The sequence below is a fragment of the Triticum dicoccoides genome, chromosome 7A, assembly GCF_002162155.2.
Source record: "Triticum dicoccoides isolate Atlit2015 ecotype Zavitan chromosome 7A, WEW_v2.0, whole genome shotgun sequence".
In the NCBI taxonomy this organism is placed as follows: Eukaryota; Viridiplantae; Streptophyta; class Magnoliopsida; order Poales; family Poaceae; genus Triticum; species Triticum dicoccoides.
Window position 1 is genome coordinate 484,194,839 of NC_041392.1, and position 25,436 is coordinate 484,220,274.

The window sequence follows — 25,436 nt, forward strand, 5'->3', positions numbered from 1 at the left end:
AAATTGATAGAACTTCACATAATCATGACGGTATCCAGGCAATGATCATTACATAGGCATCACATCCAAGATTAGTTGACCACTCCTGCCTGCATCTACTACTATTACTCCACACATTGACCGCTATCCAGCATGCATCTAGTGTATTAAGTTCATGGAGAAACGGAGTAATGCAATAAGAACGATGACATGATGTAGACAATATTTGTTTATGTAGAAATAGACCCCATCTGGTTATCCTTAATAGCAACGATACATACGTGTCGGTTCCCCTTCTGTCACTGGGATCAAGCACCGTAAGATCGAACCCATCACAAAGCACTTCTTCCCATGGCAAGAAAAATCGATCTAGTTGGCCTAACTAAACCAAAGATTCGAAGAAGAAATACGAGGCTATAAGTAATCATGCATATAAGAGATCAAAGAAACTTAAATAACTTTCATGGATAAAAGCATAGAACTGACCATAAACTCAAAGTTCATCGGATCCCAACAAACACACAGCAAAAAGAGTTACATCAAATAGATCTCCAAGAGACCATTGTATTGAGAATCAAAAGAGAGAGAGGAAGCCATGTAGCTAATAACTACGGACCCATAGGTCTATAATGAACTACTCAGGCATCATCGGAGAGGCACCAATGAGGATGATGACCCCCCCCTGTGATGGTGTCTAGATTGGATCTGGTGGTTTTGGAACTTGCGACGACTGGAATTGATTTTCGTCGACTCCCCTAGGGTTTCTGGAATATTGGGGTATTTATAGAGCAAAGAGGCGGTGCGAGAGGGCACAACCCACCTGGGCGCGCCATGGTTGGTTGTGCTCCCCTCAGAGCCCCCCTCTGGTACTTCTTTGGCCCAACAGGTGTCCTCTGGTCCAAAAAAAATCTCCAAAAAGTTTCTTTGCATTTGGACTCCATTTGGTATTGATTTTCTGTGAAGTAAAAAACAGGCAAAAAATAGCAATTACCACTAGGCACTATGTCAATATCGTAGTAGCAAAAAATGATATAAAGTTGCTATAAAATGATTGTAAAACATCCAAGAATGATAATATAACAACATGGAACAACAAATAATTATAGATACGTTGGAGACGTATCAGGTACCACTGTCCACAAGGCATAATTCTGTAACAGCCTGGATTTTTGCCCTTTTCTTTTTTCCTTTGATTTTCTTGGATTTCCTGTTTTGTTTTGCTTTTCGTGGCTATGTGGTTCTGAAACTTGGGAAGATCATGTCTTCCTAGGTTTTATAGTGGCCTGTCACTCTCTTCATCATCCCAAGATCATGTCTTTTCCATCCTTGACCTAACCCAAAATTCTTTTGTTGGGAATATTCCTTTTCTGATAAAGGAATAACCCTTAAAACCCTAGGTTGTGAAGCAACCTATATTTCTGTCACTCATAAAATTCCCAAATAATTCTCATAATTTTTTTGGGTCCTATCTTCCTCAAATATGGCAAAATATATCTTTGGCCATGTTTCCCATAATCCTCCAATAATTTTTTTCCTATTCTGTCCTAAATGGCACTTTACAAAGGAAGTGCTATTTATATTTTCTTGATTGACCCCAAACTTCTTGGACAGATGTTCCTGTCCATATCATTGGCTCATGACAAAATTCAACTCAATTTTCCTAGTAAATATTCCTGAGAAATTTTTCAAAGTTCCTGTCTGAGGGAAGTGATTGTGAAGGAAGTACAAGCTAGGAATATCCAAATGAGTTAAAATTTTGCAAGGTCCTTCCTATGGTCAAATGATGACTCTCCACCAAATATGAGATCATATAACTCATCTATGTGAGCCCACCTCCAAATCTTAGTTTCTGGTCAGATTTTCAGTTTCTGAAGCAACTATATTTTATATTGCTTCATTTAAGCTGAAACTTTTCCAGGACATTCTTAAACCTATATCAACTCCCTCCACCCAGTTTTACTTCAATTGGTTAATCCAATTGCTTTGTGTAATTTTTCCAAGTTTCTATCTAGAATGAAGCTCTGTGAAGCAAGTGCCACTTCGGTATTTCCAAATGGCATGAAATTTTTACAGCAGCTTCATATCATCATATAACCCCTTTATGCCAAATTTCAGCTAACAGAAATCAAGTATGTGAGTGTATCATCCAAATCCCCAATTCTGGCCAGTGTGGCACTTTCTACAACAACCCTCATCTAAACTCCTCCTCTTAGTCTGATTTTTGGTGATCAGCATCACCTTAGTGTGTGATCATCAGCAGACAAACTCTTTACCACGTTACCAAGCTGGTTTAACCACAACAAGTTACAAACACCTTCTTACTGATTTACTTTTGGAGCTAAGTGCAAATCTCTTCTTTGCCCATGGACCGATTTATTTCATCATTTTGACTGAGGGCACCAAGGTCCATCCATTGGACATGGTTGGCCACACTAAAGATTGCCGCTTGCGCCCGTGCGCGTGGCGACCATGCTTGCGTCATGGCTGCAGGTGTGCTCTGGTTTGTTCCGGCCACTATGCTCATCTCCTCCCTCCTTGTCTCAACCTCAAACCTTGTCCAGGAGCTCGCCCGTGCTCGACTGCGTCGCCCTGTATCGCTGCCTCATCGTGGTTCGCCATCAATGCTTCGCAAACACCATGCCCGTGCCACGCCCTGCCTCTGCCCGCCATTAAAGCTTTGTCAGGAGCTCGCCTGTGAGCTCGAGCAGCCTCCCTCCGTACCTCACCAGCCTCTCCCCAAGCCTCCTCGCCCACCAGAGCCCATCGTCCCTCTCTTCTTTTCGCCGGAGTTCGCCTCGGCCGCCGCGGTTTCTTCTTGATTCCGGCGAACCTAGCCCCTCTCCTCTCCTCCAGAGATGTCCACTAGCTTCCCCGCATCCTTGCGCATCACCCCACCCCTCTAGCCCTCGCCGGAGCCGCTCGCATCGCCGAGTACCTCCACCGACAGCTCTCTGTAACTTCCCCCATCGCCGCGGCCTCCCCTCCTCTCCACTCCTCCCCGGCGCTCGTTCTACTCTAAACGGGACCGCCTCGCCTCCACGAACTCGTAGGTGGTCTCTGCTCGCCCCGGGGTGGCCGGAGTTGGCCGGGCCCTTCGCCGGAGCCGCCGCCTTCGCCCCTGTCCTAGCGAGCCGCAGCCGCCCCTGCCTCTCCCCGGCGCTGCTGCTGCTCTAGGAGGGAGCGGCGCACCGTCCCGCGCCCGCCGGTGGCCTTAGCTCGGCTGGAGGCCCCCTGAGCCGACCGGCCCAGCGCTGGCAGCGCCCTGCCCGGCCTCCTCTCCTCTCTATCGTGATCGAGCACGAGCACGGGAGGAAGAAGACAAGGCCAACGCACCTGCCGCGGGGCCCCGCCTGCCCCTCGACCCCACACGTAAGTGACACAAGCCCAGGCCGAGGTGCAATAAGTGGAAACGTCTTCTTGAACTATGTTTTCATTTTATGAAAGCGTATTTTGGTTCCTTCTTTGGCTAAAGTGTGTTTTCTATTAAAGAAAGCGCATTTCTCTATACTGCGGCTCTGAATACGTTTTCCTTTTCAGAAAACACAAACTGCCCGAAGGCGCTTTCAGTTTTTCCTCCCAGGGACCCATTGGTGATAAATTTTTCATAGATTGGTCCCTATTCTTCCAACCTTCACAACTTTTCAACCGTAACTCCGATTGAGGTGAAACAGACGCTCATTTCTTCATATTGTCGAGCTCTATCTTTTGGTAACATTTCCACTAGGTGTTCTCACAGTGAAAATGACCATTTTGCCGTTGCCTCTAATCAGCCCCCTCCGAGAACATACCGTCTGATGTGTCGTTCCGCGGCTTCACCACACTTCTTCCTGGAGTCTCCGTCACCCCAGGCAAGCCACAATACCCACTTGCATGATAGTCATGCACTAGCCATGGCTTTCAACTTGAATATTTATTAAATGTTTGCTGGCTTAAAATATGGTTATAGTTGTTTCGATAATGCTTATGGATTCATGCTTACTTTCTTGCTATGTTGTTATGCTCCTAGTGGTCATGCCCTGCTAGTTGCTAGTATTCTTTTCATATGCTTATGCTTGATAGTAGTATATGTTGATGTTGGTAATGGTCTTCGGTGCATGACTGTCGTCTTTCCCGGGTACCGTTGTTATGCATGTTCCATTGCATCCAGTTGGTTAAATGCTTGCATGATGGCATTGTTGATATGTTCTTGCATGATATTTATTGTTGATGCTAGTGGTCATGTTATGCTATGAGTAGTGTTGTACTAGTAATACTCATGCTCTTCATTATGCCATGCTTAGTTGGAGATGATTCATTGTTGATATGGTGGCTAGTTATGTTGCACCCGTGCTTATGTTGATATCATGCTCATACATCGTAATTGTATCATGTTATTTTATCATGGCTCAACATATTTGCATTCAAGTTTAACCGGATTAAATTGAACTTGAACACCTGTTGGCTGAGTCATGGTGCCACCATATCCAACTGACCAGTGCAACCACGCTTACCTTTATGGGAAGGTCCTAACTGGATCTATTGTCGTGCCTCTCGCCGGTGCCTCCAACTAGGGAAGGTTATTGGCGTGCGGTACCCTGGCCCGGTAAGCAGACATAACCTTGTGTGCCCGTTGTTGTTATTATTATGGATCCGGTCCCCGTGAGGGACATTTGGCCACGACGGTGGTTGTTGTGTCTTTGGTAGACACGGGGCCACCCAGGACTAGCCCAGTTGGGAGTGGGTCGGAGTGGCCGGGAGAGTGTCATGACAATAAATCAGTTTTGTCGGAACACTGTTGGTCCACCCGAATGGGAGTGCGAGGCCATGGGTGTGGGTACAGTGTACTAACCTCTGCAGAGTGTATATTAAATCTATCGATAGCTGCGCCCGCGGATAAGGGCCCACTTCATAGTTGGTCACACTGTGAGTCAACAGTAATAATAATAATGTGCTAAATAACACCCCCGGTTCGAGGATGAGATAAGTTGGTTGTGATCACTAGAAGCATCACCGTTTGAGGCCAGGTATTGGTCGTGGTTGTGATCGCCGGAAGGATCACTATTTGAGACCAAGTGTTGGTCATGGTTGTGATCATCGGAATGATCACCGCGATATCAAGGATACCAAGTTGTTGGATATTCGTGATGTTGTGTGAGAATCGTGGGTAAAGATCAAGCTCCTTGTGGTCATTTGATGATTACTACGTTATTGTTTATACCAAGCTTGATTTGCTCCTAAGATGATCGTGTAATGTCCGAAGTTGGTAAGTGATGCATGTGATGGTTATGAGGTAACCCGAGCAGAATAAATGGTGCATGTAGTGTCATCATGTTGCATGCTAGTATCCTCAGATTTATATGTTCATGCCATGATCATATTGTTCTAGTGATATTATGTTCATGTTGTTCATGCCTTGTTATCCTGATGATCTCATGATAATTCCTACTTAACCTGTAATTGCCATGCTGTTGTTTGTCTTGAATGCTTATGGTTATTGTGAGCTTGCAAGTACATTCAATGTACTGACCTGGCGTGTCATGCCAATTTGCAGGTCGTGCCGGGATTGCTTGCTTGTTTGGTGTTGTTCCCGTGTTCGCAAGCTAGGATAAACGTTCCAGCCAGAGTCCCTGTGGATTGGAGTCCATCATCGCCGTTCGTTGTTCCACTCCTTCGAGTTGTTATGCTACTTGGATAGAGCAACCGTGGTTGGCATAATGTCGCTGTGCCGATGTTATTCATTGTAATATCGGAACACTTGTATTCATATTCGTGTTGTAATAGAGAGCTGGTTTGTTCTATACTAAGCAGTGCCGTATTCCAGAAGACTTCACCTCGATCTCTGGGCTAGAATACGGGGCGTTCCGATTTTCTCTGAGCCGGGTGCCACAGGCTTGGTATCAGAGCAGGTTTGGCTATAGAGCGTCCTAGTCCGCTGGATCATTAGAAAACGGTAGTATAGGGTCTGGTTGTTGCCCTTGCTTGATGCATTTGGTTGTTGCATTTGTTTGCTGTGTATAGTCTTATTTCGGCTACCATTAACCCATAGATGGTTGTCAACTTCCATGAGTTCAGTGCCCTTCCCTTAGCTCCAAGTGCTGTTCCTATTGAGTTCAGTCCCACTCCTGCACCTCTCAGCTTTGTCGCCCTCCTTGGCGACATGTGGCGTAGAATTTATCCCCTCGGAGATCCACCTCATTATCAAGTATTCCAGTTTTCTGCTGGAGGAAGAATTCAGGAATATGTTGCTCATGTCCATCTGTCGGCCCCGATTCCTATCGGTAAGAGCACCTACAGTTTCCATGGTGGTTACGGTGCTACTCCTTAGCGTGTCGTTCACCTTCCCGCAATGGCAGGAGTCACCGGTCTTCATCATCAAGAGAGCATGGTGCAAGAGAACCATGCTTATCAATATTATCCCACCATCGTCGAGAATCCTAGGCAAATCCAATTTCCCTCCGTCAACCCTCAAGATGGCCCAGCTATCCTCGCCATGTCTCGTTACATGACGGACGAGTGTCTTCTTATTTCTGAGTTAGTCCGAGACGCCATTCAGGACAGGAGATTGCTTGGTGTCGCTTTACCTCAGTCTCCGCCAGCTTCTCCGACTCCTCCGCCTCGTCCATCCGGAGTTTCAGAGTCAGCGGTTCCACTCGCTACTCCCTTAGCTTCCTCGTCAGTTCACGAGCGTTTGCTCAAGCATAGGATGTAATCCTTTGTGTAGTGTTTGTGCATCTGCTGTAGCATCATGCTTGTGTGTGCCTGTGTGGAGCAGCTTTGTAGCTTGTTTGCTGTGTGCTTTGTTGCAATAAATCATTTTCTCGTGCTTCTTTGTTTTGAATCCTCGGTGTTACCCCCTTATGGAAATTTCTCCTCAACCGACACCGGATCAGAAGAAGCCGAAAGTAGTACAGATATACACCAAGGGATTCAATTAAAAGCAATGAGGTTTTCAGCCGACAACATTGTATTGCAGACATCCGTCCGGATACAAATTCTATTTTGATCAGACTTTTAGCACCAAGTACCTGTCAGAGATACACTTTATCGCAGCAAAGACTAAATCAGAAAGAGGACAAAATTGGATCAACAGTGCATTTCAAGTCAAAGGTATGGGCTATGCACAATGATTGAATGTGCCATAAGTCAAAATTAAAACCTTGCGACACCTAGAGTCAGTCCCCATGCACAATGAATTCAGTAAGCGCAGTCAGACAATTCTTGTCATATAAATAATCAGCTGCCGGACTGACACAAATATATATATATGTCATTCCATTCACCAAAGAAATCAGTCCCGTCCTTCTCCATAATTTATTGACAAAGTGTACAAAGATAAGGTTCCCAGTCTGCATCTGTAGGGAATGAATGGATTCCCATACAAGATATTCAGTCTTCTCGATAAAATACTGCAAAAGCTTCTAGCATAAGGTACCGAGTCTTCCCTAGCAAAGTCTTTAAGGGGGGAAACTTATGAGGTACGATACCCCATTTTTCCTCAATAAGATATCCACCGAAGGCTTCGAGCATAAGCCTCCCAGTCTTCCTCAGCACGACACCCCGGTGGTTTCCGAGCGCAAGCTGCCCATTATTCTTCTGTACGGCACTAATACAAGACATTAAATTATGAATTGTTAGCATATGGCAGTATTTTCCAAGTGGCAGATCTGCAACAATTTGGTGTGAAACAAAAATCAGTCAGAACAAAGGTATGCCTCAAGAATCAGATATTTGTTCATTCAATGAGTATGCTGCCATGTCCGTGCAAGTCTCTCGCACAAGGAAGAATTCACGGTACGCATCTGACAACCTCACCAGTTATTCAAGAAACAAAAACCAGTGGGTGAGGCCATAATCAACAAGTCTTGAAGGAAAGACAACATTGAGACAATAATCTTGGCAGTGATTATCAAGATCAGTCCCGCACATCCAACAATATGATGTTATTAACCCTGTCACTCTCCAGCATAATCCATGACCGTATTGAGATCTGTATAACCACATGTGAGCCGGATAAGTATACCGAGGCTCAAAACATGAACCAGACCAAGGTATGATTGCCAGATATTGTACGCAACAGTATTCAGGGCCGCGAAAATAATCAAGGATATATATAAGGCCCCGCTCTTTCAGTTGAGGATCCATATGAAGAAAGTAATAATGAAAGAGCAAGACCAACAATACAGGTATGCCGATTATTATGTGAAAAATGTGGATGCCCAAGACCATCTTATTCCATGGCAAACCCAAGCAAAGATCCACCTAAGAGGTATACTCCATTGTGGTAAGGACCTCATAGCGAGGCCACCAGCTCAGTCCACAGTATGCTCAGAACTGTTAGCATTGAATACCCGAGTCTGTCTAGTCAGACTCATGGATATCTCAATATATTGACCTCAACACCCGTGCTGGAGCATCACACAGATTGTGATTCCCAGGGAGATACTGGTAAAAATGAAGAATCCATGTGAAAACATATACTTTGAGGATTGTTATCTCTCGCATAGGGGAAGCAATTAAAAGAATAGCTTGTGTGAATGGGATTCTTTGCTAAGATCGCCGCTAGTCAAGTCTGCAAATCTTATCATCGGGAGGTGGTGCATTTTTCTATCAGTCACGACAAGCGACAGTCAAACCTTTGGTACAACTTGGATACTCAAGACTGTGAAGCCAGTCAAGATAAGTCAGAAACTCATGCAAGATGTCAGCATCCGTTAGTAAAAACAGATATGATCTGCATCACTGTTTTGGAACCCCGAAGGCATGCATATATTTGAGGAAACCGATGCCTGGGTAGAAGAGATTCTTTGTTCCACGAGAAGATATGTTCCCCAACTCCATGGAATATTCTCGGTACTCGATACTAGAATAACATGTCCAGCAAGGATCAATATCAAGAAGGACAAGTATGTCCGTACAAATAATATTTCGGATGCCAGCTCAACCAACAGATATGAAAAGAAAATTTGAGTCAGTATAAACAGGAACATATGAGGTACGTCCTATCAAAATGTCAGATACAACAAAGCAAACCACCCTAGATCAAGACAGCCAGTTAGATCCAATTCAGTGGAAATATTATGAATAAAAGAAACCCGAGTTGGAAACAATTTCTTCAAGTCAGAAAGATTATTTAACCCCGAGCAACCAAATCTCGAGGACGAGATTTCTTTAAGGGGGGAAGGTTTGTAACAGCCTGGATTTTTTGCCCTTTTCCTTTTCCTTTGATTTTCTTGGATTTCCTGTTTTGTTTTGCTTTTCTGTGGCTATGTGGTTCTGAAACTTGGGAAGATCATGTCTTCCTAGGTTCTATAGTGGCTTGTCACTCTCTTAATCATCCCAAGATCATGTCTTTTCCATCCTTGACCTAACCCAAAATTCTTTTGTTGGGAATATTCCTTTTCTGATAAAGGAATAACCCTTAAAACCCTAGGTTGTGAAGCAACCTATATTTCTGTCACTCCTAAAATGCCCAAATAATTCTCATAAATATTTTGGGTCCTATCTTCCTCAAATATGGCAAAATATATCTTTGGCCATGTTTCCCATAATCCTCCAATAATTATTTTCCTATTCTGTTCTAAATTGCACTTTACAAAGGAAGTGCCATTTATATTTCCTTGATTGACCCCAAACTTCTTGGACAGCTTTTCCTGTCCATATAATTGGCGCATGCCAAAATTCAACTCAATTTGCCTAGTAAATATTCCTGAGCAATTTTTCAAAGTTCCTGTCTTACGGAAGTGATTGTGAAGGAAGTACAAGCTAGGAATATCCAAATGAGTTGAAATTTTGAAAGGTCCTTCCGATGGTCAAATGATGACTCTCCACCAAATATAAGCTCATATAACTCATCTACGTGAGCCCAGCTCCAAATCTTAGTTTCTGGTCAGATTTTCAGTTTTGAAGCAACTATATTTTATATTGCTTCATTTAAGCTGAAAATTTTCCAGGTCATTCTTAAACCAATATAAACTCCCTCCACCCAGTTTTAACTTAATTGGTTAATCCATTTGCCCTGTGTAATTTTTCCAAGTTTCTGTCCAGAATGAAGCTGTGTGAATTAAGTGCCACTTTGGTATTTCCAAATGGCATGAAATTTTTACAGCAGCTTCATATCATCATATAACCCCTCTATGCCAAATTTCAGCTCACAGAAATCAAGTATGTGAGTGTATCATCCAAATCCCTAATTCTGGCCAGTGTGGCACTTTCTACAGCAACCCTCACCTAAACTCCTCCTCTTAGTCTGATTTTTGGTGATCAGCATCACCTTAGTGTGTGATCATCAGCAGACAAACTCTTTACCACGTTACCAAGCTGGTTTAACCACAACAAGTTACAAACACCTTCTTACTGACTTACTTTTGGAGCTAAGTACAAATCTTTTCTTTGCCCCTGGACTGATTTATTCCCTCATTTTGACTGAGGGCACCAAGGTCCATCCACTGGACATGGTTGGCCACGCCAAAGAGCGCCGCTTGCGCCCGTGCGCATGGTGATCACATTTCGTCATGGCTGCAGGCGTGCTCTGGCTTGTTCCTGCCACTATGCTCATCTCCTCCCTCCTCGTCTCGACCTCAAACCTTGTCCAGGAGCTCGACCGTGCTCGACTGTGTCACCCTGCATCGTTGCGTCGTCGTGGTTCGGCATCAATGCGTGGCAAACGCCATGCCCGTGCCACACCCTGCCTCTGCCCGCCATTAAAGCTTGGTCAGGAGCTCGCCCGTGAGCTCGAGAAGCCTCCCCGCGGCTATATAAGGCATGCTCGAGTCCCTCCGCACCTCACCAGCTTCTCCCCAAGCCTCCTCGCCCACCAGAGCCCTCGGCCCTCTCTTCTTTTCGCCGGAGTTCGCCTCGGCCGCCATGGTTTCTTCTTGATTCTGGCGAACCTAGCCCCTCTCCTCTCCCCCAGAGATGTCCACTAGCTTCCCCGCATCCTTGCGCATCACCCCACCCATCTAGCCCTCGCCGGAGCAGCTCGCATGACCGAGTACCTCCACCGATGAGCTCTTTGTAACTTCCCCCAACGTCGTGGCCTCCCCTCCTCTTCACTCCTCCCCGGCGCTTGTTCTACCTCTGAACGGGACCGCCTTGCCTCCATGAACCCGTAGGTAGTCTCTGCTGGCCCGGGGGTGGTCGGAGTTGGCCGGGCCCTTCGCCGGAGTCCGCCGCCTTCGCCCCTGTACTAGCGAGCCACAACCGCCCCTGCCTCTGCCCGGCGCTGCTGCTGCTTTAGGAGGGAGCGGCGCACCGCCCCGCGCCCGCCGGTGGCCTCAGCTCGGCCGGTGGCCGCCTGAGCCGACCGGCCCAGCGCCGGCAGTGCCCTACCCGGCCTCCTCTGCTCTCTATCGTGATCAAGCACGAGCGCGGAAGGAAGAAGATGAGGCCAGCGCACCTGCTGCGGGGCCCCGCCTGCCCCCCGACCCCACACGTAAGTGACACAAGCCCGGGCCCAGGTGCAATAAGTGGAAACGTCTTCTTGAACTATGTTTTTGTTTTATGAAAGCGTATTTTGGTTCTTTCTTTGGCTAAAGTGCATTTTCTGTTAAAGAAAGCACATTTTTCTATACTGCAACTCTGAATACGTTTTCCTTTTCAAAAAACACAAACTGCCCGAAGGCGCTTTCAGTTTTTCCTCCCAGGGACCCGTTGGTGATAAAATTTTCATAGATTGGTCCCTGCTCTTCCAACCTTCACAACTTTTCAATCATAACTCCGAAAACATTTTCACTAGGTGTTCTCACAGTGAAAATGACCATTTTTCCCTTGCCTCTAATCAGCCCCCTCCGAGAACGTACCGTCCAACGTGTCGTTCCGCGACTTCACCGCACTTCTTCCTGGAGTCTCCGTCACCCCAGGCAAGCCACAATACCCACTTGCATGATAGTCATGCACTAGCCATGGCTTTCAACTTGAATATTTATTAAATGTTTGCTTGCTTAAAATATGGTTATAGTTGTTTCGATAATGCTTATGGATTCATGCTTACTTTCTTGCTATGTTGTTATGCACCTAGTTGTCATGCCCTGCTAGTTGCTAGTATTCTTTTCATATGCTTATGCTTGCTAGTAGTATATGTTGATGTTGGTAATGGTCTTCGGTGCATGACTGCCGTCTGTCCCGGGTACCATTGTTATGCATGTTCCATTGCATCCAGTTGGTTAAATGCTTGCATGATGGCATTGTTGATATGTTCTTGCATGATGTTTATTGTTGATGCTAGTGGTCATGTTATGCTATGAGTAGTGTTGTACTAGTAATATTCATGCTCTTCATTATGCCATGCTCAGTTGGAGATGATTCATTGTTGATATGGTTGCTAGTTATGTTGTACTCGTGCTTATGTTGATATCATGCTCATACATTGTAATTGTATCATGTTATTTTATCATGGCTCAACATATTTGCATTCAAGTTTAACCGGATTAAATTGAACTTGAACACCTGTTGGCTGAGTCATGGTGCCACCATATCCAACTGACCAGTGCAACCACGCTTACCTTTATGGGAAGGTCCTAACTGGGTCTATTGTCGTGCCTCTCGCGGGTGCCTCCAACTAGGGAAGGTTATGGGCGTGCGGTACCCTGGCCCGGTAAGAAGACATAACCTTGTGTGCCCGTTGTTGTTATTATTATGGATCTGGTCCCCGTGAGGGACGTTTGGCCACGACGGTGGTCGTTGTGTCTTTGGTAGACACGGGGCCACCCAGGACTAGCCCAGTTGGGAGTGGGTCGGAGTGGCCGGGAGAGTGTCATGACAATAGATCAGTTTTGTCGGAACGCCGTTGGTCCACCCGAATGGAAGTGCGAGGCCATGGGTTCCGTAGTGTGGGTACAATGTACTAACCTCTGCAGAGTGTATATTAAATCTATCGATAGCTGTGCCCGCGGATAAGGGCCCAGTTCGTAGTTGGTCAAACTGTGAGTCAACAGTAATAATAATAATGTGCTAAATAATAACCCCAGTTCAAGGATGAGATAAGTTGGTTGTGATCGCCGGAAGGATCACCGTTTGAGGCCAGGTATTGGTCATGGTTGTGATCGCCGGAAGGATCACTATTTGAGACCAAGTGTTGGTCATGGTTGTGATCGCCAGAATGATCGCCGCGGTATCAAGGATACAGAGTTGTTGGATATTCGTGATGTTGTGCGCGAATCGTGGGTAAAGATCAAGCTACTTGTGGTCATTTGATGATTACTACGGTATTGTTTATACCAAGCTTGATTTGATCCTGAGATGATCGTGTAATATCCGAAGTTGGTAAGTGATGCATGTGATGGTTACGAGGTAACCCGAGCAGAATAAATGGTGCATGTAGTGTCATCATGTTGCATGCTAGTATCCTCAGATTTATATGTTCATGGCATGATCATATTGTTCTAGCGATATTATGTTCATGTTGTTCATGCCTTGTTATCCTGATGATCTCATGATAATTCCTGCTTAACCTGTAATTGCCATGTTGTTGTTTGTCTTAAATGCTTCTAGTTATTGTGAGCTTGCTAGTACATTCAATGTACTGACCTGGCGTGTCATGCCAGTTTGCAGGTCGTGCCTGGATTGCTTGCTTATTTGGTGTTGTTCCCGTGTTCGCGAGCTAGGATAAACGTTCCAGCCAGAGTCCCTACGGGTTGGAGTCCATCATCGCCGTTCGTTGTTCCGCTGCCAGTAGTTGTTCCGCTGCTTCGAGTTGTTATGCTGCTTGTATAGAGCAACCATGGTTGGCGTAATGTTGCCGTGCCGATGTTATTCATTGTAATATCAGAACACTTGTATTCATATTCGTGTTGTAATAGAGAGCTGGTTTGTTCTATACTAAGCAGTGCCGTATTCCAGAAGACATCACCTCGATCTCTGGGCTGGAATACGGGGTGTTCCAATTTTCTCTGAGCCGGGGTGCCACAAATTCCTCTTCCATCGAATTGTCCCCGTAGAGAACTATGTATAAAACAAAGATATTTCATTAAGAAAACCTCATGTTACTACATAGAATACAATATTTATTATTGATACATCTCCAATGTATCTATATTTTTTGATTGTTCCATGCTATTATATTATCAACCTTGGATGTTTTATATGCATTATTATGCCATTTTATATCATTTTTCGAGACTAACCGATTAACCTAGTGCCCAGTGTTAGCTGCTGTTTTTTCCTTGTTTTTGTCTTTATAGAAAATCAATACCAAATGGAACGAAACTTTTTGACGATTTTTCTTGGACCACAAGACACCCTAGAAGCTTCAGGAGGAGGCCGGAAGCTTCCGATGGCACAACCATAATTCTTCCATAAATACCCAAATATTCCCTGTACACTAGAGGCCACACTAAAAAAATAATTCCACCGCCGCAAGTTTCTGCCTTCGTGAGATGCCATCTAGGGACCTTTTTCGGTACTCTGCCGGAGGGGGATTTGACCATGAGCGCTTCTAAATCAACCTTGTTGCCCTTCCGATGATATGTGAGTAGTTTACCATAGACCTACAGGTCCATAGCTAGTAGCTAGATGGCTTCTTCTCTCTCTTTGATCTTCAATACAATGTTCTCCTCGATGTTCTTTGAGATCTATTCGATGTAATCTTCTTTTAAGGTGCATTCGTTGAGATCCAATGAATTATGGATTTATGATTAGATTATCTATGAATATTATTTGAGTCTTCTCTGAACTCTTTTATGCATGATTAAGATAGCTTTGTATTTCTCTCCGATCTATTGATTTGGTTTGGCCAACTAGATTGATTTTTCTTGCAATGGGAGAGGTGCTTTGTAGTGGGTTGAATCTTGTGGTGCTCAATCAGAGTGACAGAAAGGGACATGACACGTATTTGTATTGTTGCCACTAAGGATAGAAATATGCGGTTTGTTCATGTTGATTGGATCTATCCCTCTACATCATGTCATCTTGCTTAAAGTGTTATTCCATTCTTGTTAGCTTAATACACTAGATGCATGTTGGATAGCGGTCGATGTGTGGAGTAATAGTAGTAGATGCGGGCAGGCGCCGGTCTACTTGTCACGACCGTGATGCCTATATACATGATCATTGCCTTAGATATCGTCATAACTTTGCGCTTTTCTATCAATTGCTCAATAGTAATTTGTTTACCCACCGTATGCTTTCTTTCTAGAGAGAAGCCTCTAGCTAGTGAAAACTATGGCCCCCGGGTCTATCTTTTATCATATTATTTTTAGATCTATAAAATCAAAAACACAAAAATACCTTGCTGCAATTTATTGTCTTTTATTTTATTTAGCATTTTTATTTATCTTTTATATCTATCACTATCAGATCTCATCCTTGCAAGTAACCATGAAGGGGGTTGACAGCCCCTGTATTGCATTGGGTGCAAGTATTTGTTTGTTTGTGTAGGTGCAATTATTGGAGACTTTTGTGTTCCTCCTACTGGATTGATACCTTGGTTCTTAACATAGGGAAATACTTATCTCTACTTTGCTGCAACACCCTTTCCTCTTCAAGGGAAAAACCAATGCAAGATCAAGAAGTACCAGCAAGAATTTCTATCGCCGTTGCTGGGGAGGATCTACATCAAGCCGACCAAGTACCCATCATAAACTCGCATATCTTGCATTTGCATTATTAGCCATTTGCCTCTCGTTTGCCTCTCCCCCACTTCTAAAACATTTTCAGAAAAACACAAAAATATTTGCCTTCTTTTCGTTTGCTTGTGTGTTTTGCTTGCTTTGTCATAATGTCTCAATTTAAAAATCTTGATCCTTACCATAGAAAGTTGGAAGAGATTGAAAATAATGCAAAAAACTTCATGTCTTTGCAATTTGAGCATAATAGCTTCTTTAGGAATAAACTTAAAGAACAATCTAGTCTGATTGAATGTTGGGAAACGTTTCATGGAAAACAAAAAATTCTACGCACACGCAATGATCTATCCGTGGAGAAGCATAGAAATGAGGGGGGGAGTGTGTCTACGTACCCTCATAGACCGAAAGTGGAAGCGTTTGACAACGCGGTTGATGTAGTCGAACTTCTTCTAGCTCCGACCGATCAAGCACCAAATGTACGGCACCTCCGAGTTCTGCACACGTTCAGCTCGGTGACGTCCCTCGCCTTCTTGATCCAACAAGGTGACGAGGTAGTAGATGAGTTCCGTCAGCACGACAGCATGGTGACGGTGATGGTGATGCGACCCTCGCAGGGCTTCGCCTAAGCACCACGAAAATATGAACTGGGTGTAAACTGTGGAGGGGGGCGCCACACACGGCTAACAATTGATGTTGTGTGTTCTAGGAGCCCCCTCCCCACATATATATAGGTGGGAGGGGAGGAGAGACATCCAGGGGGTGCCCCAAGTAGGATCCAAATCCTATTGGGGTTTCCCCAAGTGGCGCCCACATTTCCTTTTTCCATCGGAGAAGAAAGGAAGGGGGAAGAAGAGAAGGAAGGGGGGCTGAACCCCCTCTTCTCCTTCTCCTATTCGGCCACCTGCTATAGGGGGGCGCGCCACCCCTTGTGGGCTGGTGTGCTCCCCTATCATGGCCCATATGACCCATATATTCCCCCCGGGGGTTCTGGTAACCCCTCCGGTACTCCAATAAATACATGATAAACTCCGGAACACTTCCGGTGTCTGAATACTATCGTCCTTTATATCAATCTTTACCTCTCAACCATTTTGAGACTCCTCGTCATGTCCGTGATCTCATCCAGGACTCTGAACAACATTCGGTAACCAAATCACATAACTCATATAATACAATATCATCATCGAACGTTAAGCGTGCGGACCCTATGGGTTCGAGAACTATGTTGACATGACCGAGACAACTCTCCGGTCAATAACCAATAGCGAAACCTGGATGCTCATATTGCCTCCTACATATTCTACGAAGATCTTTATCGGTCGAACCGTTATGACAACATACACAATTCCCTTTGTCCATCGGTATGTTACTTGCCTGAGATTCGATCGTCAATATCTACATACCTAGTTCAATTTCATTACCGGCAAGTCTCTTTACTCATTCTGTAATACATCATCCTGCAACTAACTCATTAGTCACTTTGCTTGCAAGGCTTCTTATGATGTGCATTGCTAAGAGGGCCAGAGATACCTCTCCGATACTCGGAGTGATTGTCAGAGTAAATGACCACGGGTAGCCTCATCAGCCTCCCATGGTGTTTCAAGACATCGGGGCCGGCTGCGCCCCTCAAGCCTCGAAGACAAGGGGCCGCCTTCTCAAGGCCGGCTGGTCTAAACAACTGGCTTCTTGAGAGCGGCGGCTCCCAGAAGACTTCCTTGAGGAGGGCCGACTCCTACCAGGCGGCCTCTAGAGAGGCTGGCTCCTAGAAGGCGGCTCCCCTCCACCCCCTTGAAGTTTGCACCACATTAAGACGACTAGACGTGGCGTGGCTACAGTGACGCCTGCCACCCTGAATCCAGAACAGGGCGTGGCTACAGTGCGGCGTACTGGGCAGACATCCCTCACCCGGCGCAGCACTGTTGCCACACAGCCCATGACATCACCCATGGCAGAGAAGGCCATGATCCCACTGTGAGCTATTGGTATGGCCCCAGGCGGCAGGCCCTACCTATCAGTGAGAAGACAGAAGGTGGCGGGATCCGCCAGCCGGCAGATGGGAGGCCGACTCCCAGCAGCTGGCCTTCCCCCTTCCCTCAGATTTTGTGCGCCATTAATCAGAAGAGATGGGGAGTGGCTACAGTGAACGCCCGCCAGGCGGCGGGTACTGTAGCCACGCTCCCCCCGACAAAGCACATGTCATCAACAGCATTGCCATAGTAATGAGCAGCTGGCGAGACCCGCGAGCGGCGGGCACGGCCTGTCGGCTAAGTACGAGGCAGCCGACGGGGCCCACCAGGCGGCGGGCCCCAGCGGTCGACGGGGAAGCCGGCACCTACAAACATTGACAGTCGGGTACTACACCTGGTCGGATTACCATTGTACCCCTGGGGGTAGGCCTATATAACCCCCCAGGGCACCCATGCAAAGGGTTCAGCCTCACTGAGACCTTAGCACACCCACACACACATATAGAGGGAATAAGCTAGGGCTAGCCTCGTTCTTCTTCCCCCTCTAGAGAAACAGCTCAAGGAGCAAGCTTGTAGCCACCATTGTTGCTTGAGTGATCATGCGGAGACCCCGCAGAGCAGGAGTAGGGGTGTTATGTCCTAGGAGAGCCCCGAACCTGGGTAAGATTCACCGGCGGGCATGTTTGCGCCTTATCCCATTTCCTGGCACTGGCGACGTATTATTAGCCCCCTCCATGATAAGCCATCCATTGGCATATGTCGCATGACACCCCCAACAGTGACAAATCCTAATCTCGATCTATGCCAACCCAACAAACACCTTCGGAGATACCTGTAGAGTATCTTTATAATCACCTAGTTACGTTGTGACGTTTGATAGCACACAAGGTATTCCTCTGCTATCTGGGACTTGCATAATATCATAGTCAAAGGAATATGTATTTGACATGAAGAAAGCAATAGCAATAAAAGTGAACGATCAATATGCTAAGCTAACGGATGGGTCTTGTCCATCACATCATTCTCCTAATGATGTGATCCCGTTATCAAATGACAACTCATGTCCATGGTTAGGAAACCTTAACCATCTTTGATCAACGAGCTTGTCAAGTAGAGGCTCACAAGGGACACAGTGTTTGTCTATGTATTCACACATGTATTTAGGTTTCCGATCAATACAATTCTAGCATGAATAATAAACATTTATCATGAATAAGGAAATATAAAATAACAACTTTATTATTGCCTCTGGGGCATATTTCCTTCAGTCTTCCACTTGCACTAGAGTCAATAATCTAGATTACATTGTAATGATTATAACACCCATGGAGTCTTGGTGTTGATCATGTCTTGCTCGTGGAAGAGTCTTAGACAATGGGTCTGCTACATTCAAATCTGTATGTATTTTGCAAATCTCTCTGTATCCGTCCTTGACTTGATCACAGATGGAGTTGAAGCGTCTCTTGATGTCTTTGGTTCTTTTGTGAAATCTGGATTACTTCGCTAAGGCAATTCCTCCAGTATTGTCACAAAAGATTTTCATTGGAGCCGGTGCACTAGGTATTACACCTAGATCATATATGAACTCCTTCATCTAGACTCGTTCTTTTGCTGCTTCCGAAGCAGCTATGTACTCTGCTTCACATGTAGATCCCACCACTACGCTCTACTTGGAACTGCACCAACTGACAACTACACCATTCAAAATAAATATGTATCCAGTTTGTGACTTAGAGTCATCCGGATCAGTGTCAAAGCTAGCATCGACGTAACCATTTACGACAAGCTCTTTACCACCTCCATAAACGACAAACATATCCTTGGTCCTTTTCAGGTACTTCAGGATGTTCTTGACCGCTGTCCAATGATCCACTCCTGGATTACTTTGGTATCTCCCTTCCAGACTTATGGCAAGGCACACATCAGGTCTGGTATACAGCATAGCAAACATGATAAAACCTATGGCTGAGGCATAGGGAATGACTTTCATTTTCTCTCTATCTTCTGCAGTGGTCGGGCATTGATCTGACTCAATTTCATACCATGTAACACAGGCAAGAACCCTTTCTTTGTCTGATCCGTTTTGAACTTCTTTCAAACTTTATCAAGGTATGTGCTTTCTGAAAGTCCTATTAAGCGTATTGATTTATCTCTACAGATCTTGATGCCCAATATATAAGCAGCTTCACCGAGGTATTTCATTGAAAAACTCTTATTCAAGTATCCTTTTATGTTATTCAGAAATTCTACATCATTTCCAATCAATAATGTGTCATCCACATGTAATATTAGAAATGCTACAGAGCTCCCATTCACTTTATTGTAAATACAGGCTTCTCCGAAAGTCTGTATAAATCCATATGCTTTGATCACGTCATCAAAGCGTATATTCCAATTCCGAGATGCTTACACCAGTCCATAGATGGATCGCTGGAGCTTGCACTTTGTTAGCACCTTTAGGATCGACAAAACCTTCTGGTTGCATCATATACAACTCTTTTTTAAGAAATCCATTTAGGAATGCAGTTTTGACGTCCATTTACCAAATTTCATAATCATAAAATGCGGCAATTGCTAACATGATTCAAGCAGACTTAAGCATTGCTATGGGTGAGAAAAACTCATCGTAGTCAACTCCTTGAACTTGTCGAAAACCTTTTACGACAAGTCAAGCTTTGTAGACAGTAACATTACCATCAGTGTCAGTCTTCTTCTTGAAGATCCATTTATTCTCTATGGCTCGCCGATCATCCGGCAAGTCCACCAAAGTCCACACTTTGTTCTCATACATGGATCCTATCTCGGATTTCATGGCCTCAAGCCATTTATCGGAATCTGGGCTCATCATAGCTTCTTCATAGTTCGTAGGTTCGTTATGGTCTAGTAACATGACTTCTAGAACAGGATAACCATACCGCTCTGGTCCGGAACATGCTCTGTTCGACCTACGAGATCTAGTAGTAACTTGATCTGAAGTTTCATGATCATCATCATTAGCTTCCTCTCTAGTGGGTGTAGGCATCACGGGAATAGATTTCTCCGATGAGCTACTTTCCAATTCGAGAGAAGGTACATTTACCTCATCAAGTTCTAATTTCCTCCCACTCACTTCTTTTGAGAGAAACTCCTTCTCTAGAAATGTTCCATTCTTGGCAACAAAGATCTTGCCTTTGTATCTGTGGTAGAAGATGTACCCAATTGTTTCCTTAGGGTATCCTATGAAGACACACTCCTCTGGTTTGGGTTCGAGCTTATCAGGCTGAAGCCTTTTGGCATAAGTGTCGCGACCCAAAGTTTAAGAAATGATAGCTTAGGTTTCTTGCCAAACCACGGTTCATACGATGTCGTCTCAATGGATTTAGATGGTGCCCTATTTAACGTGAATGTAGCTATCTCTAATCATAACCCCAAAACAATAGTGGTAAATCGGTAAGAGGCATCATAGATCACACCATATCTAATAAAGTACGGTTACGATGTTTGGACACACCATTACGATGTGGTGTTCCAGGTGGCGTGAGTTGTGAAACTATTCCACATTGTTTTAAATGAAGGCCAAACTCGTAACTCAAATATTCGCCTCCACGATCAGATCATAGAAACTTTATTTTCTTATTACGATGATTCTCAAGTTCACTATGAAATTCTTTGAACTTTTCATATGTTTTGGACTTGTGTTTCATCAAGTAGATATACTCATACCTACTCAAATCATCTGTGAAGGTCAGAAAATAATGATACTCGCCGCGTGCTTCAACACTCATCGGACCGCATACATCGGTATGTATTATTTCCAATAAGTCATTAGCTTGCTTCATTGTTCTGGTGAACAGAGTTTTAGTCATATTGCCCATGAGGCATGGTTCACAAGTATCAAATGATTCATAATCAAGTGATTCCAAAAGTCCATCTGCATGAGTTTCTTCATGCGCTTTACACCAATATGACCTAAACTGTAGTGCCACAAGTATGTTGCACTATCATTATCAACTTTGCATCTTTTGGCATCAATATTATGAATATGTGTATCACTATGGTCGAGATTCAATAAACCATTTACATTGGGTGTATGACCATACAAGGTTTTATTCATGTAAACAGAACAACAATTATTCTCTGACTTAAATGAATGACCATATTGCAATAAACATGATCCAATCATATTCATGCTCAATGCAAACACCAAATAACATTTATTTAGGTTCAACACTAATCCCGAAGATAGAGGGAGTGTGCGATGGTGACCTTATCAACCTTGGAGTCACTTCCAACACACATCGTCACCTCGCCCTTAACTAGTCTATGTTCATTTTGCAACTCCTGTTTCGAGTTACTAATCTTAGCAACTGAACCGGTATCAAATACCCAGGGGCTACTATGAACACTAGTAAAGTACACATAAATAACATGATATCAAATATACCTTTGTTCACTTTGCCATCCTTCTTATCCGCCAAGTATTTGGGGGCAGTTTCGCTTCCAGTGACCAGTCCCTTTGTAGTAGAAGCACTCAGCTTCAGGCTTGGGTGTAGCTCTGGGCTTCTTCCTGGAAGTGGCAACTTGCTTTCAATTCTTTTTGAAGTTCTCCATCTTTCCCTTTCCCTTTTTCTTGAAACTAGTGGTCTTGTTAACCATCAACACTTGATTCTCCTTCTTGATTTCTACCTCCGCAGCTTTGAGCATTGCGAAGAGATCGGGAGTTGTCTTGTCCATCCCTTGCATATTATAGTTCATCATGAAGCCTTCGTAGCTTGGTGGCAGTGATTGAAGAACTCTGTCAATAACACTATCATCTGGAAGATTAACTCCCAGCTGAGTCAAGTGATTATGATACCCAAACATTTTGAGTATGTGTTCACTGATAGAACTGTTCTCCTCTATCTTGCAGCTATAGAACTTGTTGGAGACTTCATATCTCTCAACTCGGGCATTTGCTTGAAATATTAACTTCAACTCCTAGAACATCTCATATGGTCCATGAAGTTCAAAACGTCCTTGAAGTACCAATTCTAAGCCGTAAAGCATGGCGCACTAAATTATCGAGTAGTCATTAGATCGAGCTTGCCAGATGTTCATAAGATTAGTATCTGCTCCTGCAGCAGACCTTTCACCTAGCAGTGCATCAAGGACATAATTCTTCTGTGCAGCAATGAGGATAATCCTCAAGTTATGGACCTAGTCCATGTAGTTGTTACCATCATATTTCAACTTAGCTTTCTCAAGGAACGCATTAAAATTCAAGGGAACGATAGCACGGGTCATTGATCTACAACATAGATATGCAAAAACTATCAGGACTAAGTTCATGATAAATTAAGTTCAATTAATCAAAATACTTAAGAACTCCCACTTAGATAGACATCCCTCAAGTCATCTAAATGATACGTGATCCAAATCAACTAAACCATGTCCGATCATCATGTGAGATGGAGTAGTCATCAATGGTGAACATCTCTATGTTGATCATATCTACTATATGATTCACATTTGACCTTTCGGTGTCTATTGTTCTGAAGCCATGTCTATACATGCCAGGCTCGTCAAGTTTAAACCGAGTATTCCACATTTGCAAAACTGTCTTGCACCCATTGTATGTGAGCGTAGATCGATCACACCCGATCATCACGTGGGTGTCTCAACACGACGAACTATCGCAACGGTGCATACTCAGGGAGAACACTTATACCTTGAAATTTTAGTTAAGGGATCATCTTATAATGCTACCGCCGTACTAAGAAAAATAAGATGCATAAAAGATAAACATCACATGCAATCAAAATATGTGACATGATATGGCCATCATCATCTTGTGCTTTTGATCTCCATCTCCAAAGCATCGTCATGATTTCCATCGTCACCGGCTCGACACCTTGATCTCCATCATAGCGTCGTGGTCGTCTCGCCAACTGTTGCTTCTACAACTATTGCTAACACATAGTGATAAAGTAAAGCAATTACATGGCGTTTGCATTTCATACAATAAAGAGACAACCATAAGGCTCCTGCCGGTTGCCAGATATCGTACAAAACATGATCATCTCATACAATAACGTTTATCACATCGTGTCTTGACCATATCACATCACAACATGCCCTACAAAAACAAGTTAGATGTCCTCTACTTTTTGTTGCAAGTTTTACGTGGCTGCTACGGGCTTCTAGCAAGAACCGTCCTTACCTATGCATCAAAACCACAATGGTGTTTCATCAAGTTTGTTGTTTTAACCTTCTTCAAGGACCGGCCGCAGTCAAATTCGATTCAACTAAAGCAGGAGAAGCAGACACCCCCCCCAGCCACCTTTATGCAAAACTAGTTGCATGTTTGTCGGTGGGACATGTCTCATGTGCGTGGACATGTAAGGTTGGTTCGGGCCGCTTCATCCCACAATACCACCGAATCAAAATAAGACGTTGGTGGTAAGCAATATGACTATCACCCCATAACTTTGTGTTCTACTCGTGCATATCATCTAGGCATAAACCTGGCTTTGATACCATTGTTAGGAAATGTTGCATGGAAAACAAAAAATTTCTATGCACACGCAATGATCTATCCATGGAGATGCATTGCAACGAGGGGGAGAGTGTTTCTACGTACCCTCATAGATCGAAAGCGGAAGCGTTTGACAACGCAGTTGATGTAGCTGAACTTCTTCTAGCTCCGCGATCAAGCACCGGATGTACGGTACCTCCGAGTTCTGCACACGTTCAGCTCGATGACATCCATCACCTTCTTGATAAAGCAAGGTGTCTAGGTAGTAGATGAGTTCCGTTAGCACGACGGCATGGTGATGGTGATGGTGAAGTGATCCTCGCAGGGCTTCGCCTAAGCACCGCGAAAATATGACCAGGGTGTAAACTATGGAGGGGTGCGCCGCATGTCAGATTACGGGCTCCGCAGTCCTGGATAGGTTCGAACTCTAGGGTGTGTGCGACGAACTCAGCCTCCCCAGTCTGCCTACTCGCCAATCTCTCCTCCTAGCTTGATGAACTAGAAGGAAATGAGACACAACAGTTTACCCAGGTTCGGGCCACCTTGCGGTGTAAAACCCTACTCTTGCTTTGTGATGAATTGGCCTCGAGGGGCTGAGGATGAGCTAGTACAATAGAAGAACAGCCTTAGGAGGAGGTGTGTTCTTCTGCTCGAGTGAGCTAGTGAGTGTGAGGATGGAATGGATCTGATCTCCCACTCCGGTGGTGGTGCTACTCTATTTATATTGGCCTTTGTCCTCTTCCCAAATGAAGGCGGGAAGGGATCCCACAACGGCCAAATTCGAAGGGAGACAACTAGTACATCTTATCCTGACAAAAGTGGTCATCGCCTGCAAAGCCTCTGGTCGTGACGCCGTGGTGGGCTCGGCGATGACCTCCGTCCTGCCGTCCTGGTGGTCTTGGTCTTGTTGCATGGAATTGGAAACCTTAGGCTGATTCCTTGGGACTCCACACCTGCGATTGCCTCCTTAGCACCAAAGAGGAAACTGCTGTCTGATGTCGCTTGAAGCTACGTCGGTATTTACCCAAAGAGGAAGGGATGATGCAACACAAAGGCGATAGGTATTTCCCTCATATATGAAACCAAGGTCATCAAACCAGTAGGAGAACCAAGCAACTCAACGTAAATAGCACCTGCACACAAATAACAACTTCTCGCAACCCGACGTGTTAAAGGGGTTGTCAATCCCTTCCAGGGTACATCGCCTAAAGATAGGCAAACGGACGTGAGGTAAATTTGTAGTAGATTGATAGATCTAAGGCCAAATAAATAAATAAGAATAAATTGTAGCAAGGTATTTTTGGGTTTTTGGATTAATAGATCTGAAAATAAACGCAGAGGAAAAATAGATCGCAAAGGTAAATAATATGAGAAAGAGACCCAGGGGCCGTAGGTTTCACTAGTGGCTTCTCTCGAGAAAAATAGCAAACGGTGGGTGAACAAATTACTGCTGGGCAA